Source organism: Triticum aestivum, chromosome 2B (genome assembly GCF_018294505.1).
Source record: "Triticum aestivum cultivar Chinese Spring chromosome 2B, IWGSC CS RefSeq v2.1, whole genome shotgun sequence".
Taxonomy (NCBI): Eukaryota; Viridiplantae; Streptophyta; class Magnoliopsida; order Poales; family Poaceae; genus Triticum; species Triticum aestivum.
In genome coordinates this window covers 60,755,544-60,761,808 of record NC_057798.1, presented here as the reverse complement: position 1 = coordinate 60,761,808, position 6,265 = coordinate 60,755,544, and the positions used below count along the sequence as shown (strand labels likewise).

General features: G+C 47.9%; 1 pseudogene; it reads right to left on the bottom strand.

Annotated features, from left to right (window-relative positions):
• Positions 1-3,606: 3,606 nt before the first annotated feature.
• Positions 3,607-5,694, bottom strand: LOC123040427 (desmethyl-deoxy-podophyllotoxin synthase-like; annotated as a pseudogene).
• Between the last annotated feature and the right edge of the window lie 571 nt (positions 5,695-6,265).

The window sequence follows — 6,265 nt, the reverse complement described above, 5'->3', positions numbered from 1 at the left end:
GCGACCGGGCTTCGCCCGCTCGCGCCCCTCGGCGGCGGCGAGGGGGGGGAGAGGAGGAGGGGAGGAGAGGCGGCGGCGCTAGGGTTTCCTCCCGGACGCTCGCGGGAGCGTCGCGGGAGGAGGGGAGGAGGGGAGAATCCCGCTTTCGCTAAGACAGAATTCACTAGCCTGCTCATATTCCCTACACGATCGTGATGGTTGGACGACCGTGTCTTCGGGGCTGTTTGGATGATAGCCCAGCGGCGCCTTATCAAAATTCTGGCGTTGACCACTTGCTTGGGCTGCTATTTGGATCAGGATCCGGTTTGCCTGCTTCCTTCCCATGCTCCCATCCGTGCTCCCACTTTATTCTACGGCTGTCTTTTTTCCTTTTTTTTTCTAATCTAATCATCTCCCTCCCCTGATTTTAAAGGGTGAGGCCGGGCCTTATTTTGTTCCAATCAAAACAAGTCACGTACGCGGGAGCACGGATGAGCACACGCCGGGGGAGCAGGCAAGTCTCGTCTTTTGGATCAAGGCCAAAAAATCGTTTGTCTGTCAAAATCTCGGTCAGGAGTTCAGTTTTCACGCCCATCGTGGGCGAAACGGCGGCGGCGGATTTCATCGCCAAAATATTGGCACGCCGGGGATTGGCAGGGCATGTGCGGGCGTCATCCAAACAGCCCCTTCGTTCATCCACACACTACCTAGTGAAAAACCCAACCGCCGCCCGTGTCTGGTGTAGCAGGACACATGCATATCCTAAGGGCATGTACAATGGTTCTATCTTAGCAATGCCACGTAGGATAAATGATGAGGTGGAGGAGAGAGAAATCATAAGAAAGGGCTTGTCTTCTCTTATTTAAGAAAAGATAAGAGGTGATCTCTTAGCATAATATGTCTCACCACGTTTTTAGGAATAACTAATTATTGAAGATAAGACCAAGAGATGACCCATTGTAGACATCTTTTTTTGTTATCTCTAAATTACATGCAAGACTTAAAATAAGACTATCTTATCAACCATTGTACATGCCCTAATTACCCACAACCACAGGTCTTTTAGTACTCCCTCCTATCCTTTTTACTCGGCGTATTACATTTGTGTCAAGTCAAATTTTGTAAAATTTGATCAAATATATATTTAAAAAATATCAACAGCTATAATACCAAATATATTCCATAAAACTCTATTTCAAAATAAATCTAACAATACTGATTTAGCATTGAGAATGTTGATACTTTTTTTACAAGTCTTGTCAAAGTAAAGACATTTTAACTTTGGACAAAACTTATATGCAAACTAAAAAGGACTGGAAGGAATACTACGAACTGGTCATTAATCCCTCTCTGAACTAAAACCCTGGCTCCTGGTAACATAAAGGCACCACGTGGGCCCTCTGTAAGCCGAGTGGCACTCTCAGCTTAATTTTTGTGCATGGAGCAACCACGGGCTTCCAGTGCCCAGGAATAAGCCAACCGTATTTCCTTTCTATGCAGGGGATATATGTAAGCCGAGAACATCAATATGCTCACGGCTTATATGTAAGCATGTACCTTGCTCTCGGCTAAAACCTGTACTGGCAATGCCTTTTTTCCTAAGTGTTCCAAGGAGCTTACACGTGTCTTGTAAAGCCACGGTCTATGCTCGGCTTACATGTGTAAACCGAGTACAATAGTCGGCTTAATTTTCCTTTTGGGAGCAATCACATGCCGCCAGTGCCCAAGAATAAGCCGATCGTGTTTCCTCTGTGCAGGGTGTATATGTAAGCCGAGAACATCTATCTGCTCACGGCTTATATGTAAGGCGTGTGCCTTGCTTTCGGCTTAAACCTATATTGGTAGTGCCATTTTGTCCTAGGAGCTCCCAGGGGCTGACGCGTGTCTTGTAAGCCGAGTTCTATGCTCAGCTTACATGTGTAAACCAAATACAATAATCGTTTTATATTCCAGAATGTTTTTTTTCTTTTTGCGATCCAACACTTACTTCTTACATGTCCTTTTTGTGGCCGACTGTTGACCGGCTTGTTAAAACTAGACAAGGCCATATTATCCTATTTAGAAACTCAGTAACGCTACATACATCGTCCAATCCACATGCTCCGTCGACCGTCCTTGCAATACGTATGTGTACAAATTTTTTTGACAAATGTTGTTGTTGTGATGAGGATGAGATGATCCAACACTTATTTCTTGCATGTCCTTCTGGTCGCCTTTTCTTGCGAAGCGGAGTACGTGGCTTTAATTTTCCACCGCCGACCTCTATATCCACATAGCCATGTTTTGGATCTATATGGGGCGTTCGCTTTCGTGTGTAGAGATGGTCTTTGGGTGCGACCAACATTTTTTGGTAAGGGGGTTAAGACCTCATGGCGTATGCTTCTGGGGTGCAAGCTGAACCACCTAACATGGACTTTCTCCAACCAATATAAATGATGTTCTATCAGTAGGCAATGTCAGACCCTCGATAAGAAAATGGTCTTTGGTTAACAGATTACCAAATGTCAATCTTCACGCTATGCCTTACTCGGTTCCAGCATGTAAGGTGTAAATTTTTGAAACACAAACTTTGGCTACTAGTCCATAAAAACAAAGGCTGAGAGTCTATGGTCCCCACCAACTGGAGGGATCACACCACCAAATAAAGTATTGCACTATAAAATATACCCTTGAAAATACCCAAAGCCCATGTTACACTACCATTTTCCTATAATGCATGAGAGAGAGAGAGTTTGATATTACATAAAAGCCCTTTTTGTTTTTTTTTCTATTTCTCTTCTCTCTCCTACTTTTCACGGGTATATTAATCTAAGGCATTCTACTATTCATTTGAATGTCGAGAGTACCTATGTATTGGGTACGGAAAAGGCTTTTCAAAACTGTTTGCAAACTACTGGAATTATTGCAATTGAAAAATTAGATCTCCGAAAGTCCAAATCACTCGGTTTTTAAACTAGAGGCCTGCCAAATTTTATCCTCCTTGGTTTTGCTTGTGACATTTGATACACTCATGCTGCTTGTTGACTTAGCCAAACATGGAAGAAGATCCTAATGCTGAAGAGTCCTTCGAAGACGTCTTGGTGACACTAAGTACACATTCTTAGTCGGCTGTTGGCTTGTGCCCATAGTTCTTGAAGATGGCATTTCCACTTTTTTTTTGAAGATTCTCCAATCAGGTGGTTGAGGGCACGAGAAACCGCCAGTACCCTCAGTAGGGTGGCGAACGTGGACGAAACTACCAGAAGGGAGTTCACACGAGGAGTAGATCTTGGAAATTTTATTTTGAGCTCATAATATCAAACAAAGAAAATCAGATTGATGATGGGAAACCACATACTCCCTCCGTCTCAAAATAAGTGTCTCAAACTTATTATAACTTTGTACTAGAGCTAGTACAAAGTTAAGACACTTATATTGGGATGGAGGGAATATTTGATAATCAATACAAAACATATTATTGGTTTTTTAATAAATCATGAAAACAGTACAATACAAACATTACTATGATTACCACCATGACACCCTGGTAACAAAATGTTCAAGGAATTTGTGTGCAATATGCAGCTGGAATGTTCGATCTAGCCAACTTAGTCGATCACATCCACTATTAGACATCTGAAGCAGGCGCTAATTAAGAGGCACACGGACTTTAGCATGCAGGTATAGGTCATTCTTCCGACCGACCGCGATGCCCATCTCCTCCTCCATGTCCAACTCCCCTCCGGCAGGAAGCTCCCAGTCAAAGTGGTAGAGGAGGGCGGCAAGGGTGAGCTCCATGCTAGACTGCGCGAACAGCATGCCTGGACACATCCTCCGGCCTGCCCCGAACGGTGTGTACTCAAAGTTGTTTCCCTTGAAGTCCACTTTGCCGGACTCGAACCGCTCTGGCCTGAACTCTACCGGGGCATCCCAGTGCTTGGGGTCCCGACAGATCGCCCACGTGTTCACAAACACAGTGGTGCCCGTCGGCACGTCGTAGCCGAGGACGTTGCATGCCTCAGTGGGCTCGCGCGGCAACAACAGGGGCACCGACGGATGCAACCTGAGCGTCTCCTTGATGACCAGCCTCATGTACTTGAGGTCAGCCAGGTCGTCCTCGGTTACGCTTGGCTTCCCTTGTAGGTTGTTATGTACTTCGGCTTGTGCTTTTGCCATGGTGGCTGGGTTCCTCATCAACTCCGACATGGCCCAGATGAGAGTCGTCGCCGACGTCTCGCTCCCAGCACTAAACAGGTCCTGCAAATCATGCAAATTAAGAAAATTAAAATTTACTAGTTATAGAATGAAAACAATTAGTCGGGCGATAGCTTACCACTAATAGGCACTTGATGGCTCCCATGGTAAAAGGGACGTCGTGGCCGCCTTCCTTCTATATCCTGAGGAGCACGTCCAATAGGTCCTCCTGCTCCCCTTCCTTCCCGTCGCCGTTGGACGCGGCGGCGGCGGCCTTCACCTCCTGGTGCTGCTTGATTGCGCAGTCGATGAGCTCAAAGCTCTTGGTGTGATTCTCCCACGCCTGTCGGGCGGAGCAGCTAACAAAGCCGACGAGCCAGGAGGAGGGGAAGAGATCGCTGAGGTTAAACCCCGAAAGGATCTTAACCATAGTAGCCGGAAACGGGGAACGGTAGGCCGTCCCTCGATCCCGATTCATCGACCCGGAATCGGATTCGGGAACGAGGTCGGATTCGGTACGATTCGATGAAGATTCGGCGTCCCCGCAGCCTGCTCCTCGATTCAGATTTCAGGATCCAACAGCCAAAACGTGAGGCATAATTTACTCACGATGTCGTTTCTTTTCTCAAGAACTCCTCATTCTTTCTCAAGTCCATTAATTGCAAGGGATCCATTAACAACAAGGAATGCTGACCGTCAGGGAGTCGTCGTTCTTCAAGAACTGCGTTCCTCGACCCATGATACCGTACCGGGTTCATCGTACCCAAATGGATTGGATCGCGTCCCCACTATAAAAAATTCGTCTAAGAGATGTATACCCTCGTTGTACCCTATTTTTTTCAGCCACCGACTCTCGTCCCTCGTTCCCGTTCCTTGCTCCCACCGTACCGGAAACATGGCAACTATGATCTTAACCCCCTGTTGGAGCACCTCCAGGAACTCCTCCCGCCTGTTGAACCTGTTCCCGATCATGGCGCGTACGGTCATGTCTGCGATGAGCACGGCGAGCCGCTCGCTGACGTTGACAGGCTCGGCGGCACTAGCTGAAATGGCGGCGATGAGGCGCGTCACCTCCTCCTCCCAGATGTTGCGGAACGACTGCACCCGGCGGGCGCTGAGCAGCTCCATGATGCAGATCTTGCGGAGCTGGCGCCAATGAGCGCCATAGGGCGCGAACGCCAAGCCGACCCCATCGGACATGATGATCTTGGTGGTGGGGCTCCACGGCCGCGTCGCGAACGTGACGTCCTGCGTCTTCATGACCTCGCGCGCGGCCTCGGCAGAAGAGGCCACCAGCACCGGCACCTCGCCGAGCTTGAGGTACACTAGCGGCGCGTCGCCCAGCCGGCGCGCGATGTCCACGAAGGCGCGGTGGACCAGTGGGTTGCCGGCGAGGTGGTGCAGGCTGCCGATCACCGGCAGCCGCCAGGGGCCAGGCGGCAGCTGCTGCCCAGCGCCGTGGCCGCGCTTCCTGATGAGCTTGAGGAGCAGGAGAGGCAGGAGGAGAGCCAAGACGAGATAAATTGCTTGCTCCATGGTCATGGCGCCTGTTATTTTCTTGAGCTCCCTCGAGAGAAGGCTGGGGATAAACTGCACTAGATATACGCATGCGGCACGGACCAAAGGAATATACTATTATAAACTGGCGTCGATCGCTATGCGAGCGAGACAGCCGCATAATTGCAGGGCAAGTTTGGTTGTCGTCCGGAACGAACCGCCCGTCTCGTCGTCGTCTCCGATGCGCCAAGGATACGTACTACTCGCTAGGGAGCGGAGATTCCCTACACGACTCGCTTGGGAGCGGAGATTCCCTACAAGATCGTGATGGTTTGCACGATCGCGTTTTGTTGTTCATCCACACACTACGTACTGAAAAAACCGAATAATAGGTCTTTTTAGACTACCCATAGTGGAAGTAGGATTGTACCTCCGTCCTGATTTATTAATCCCTTCGTATTTTATATTAAATTTTTATTTTTAGATTTAACTAACAAAATGTTAATGCTTGTCACGGAAAGTAGTATTGGTGAAAACTATGTTTAAATACAAATACAACGCTCTAATTTTTGATGACATGCATTAATATTTTATTAGTTAAAACCAATATACCAGG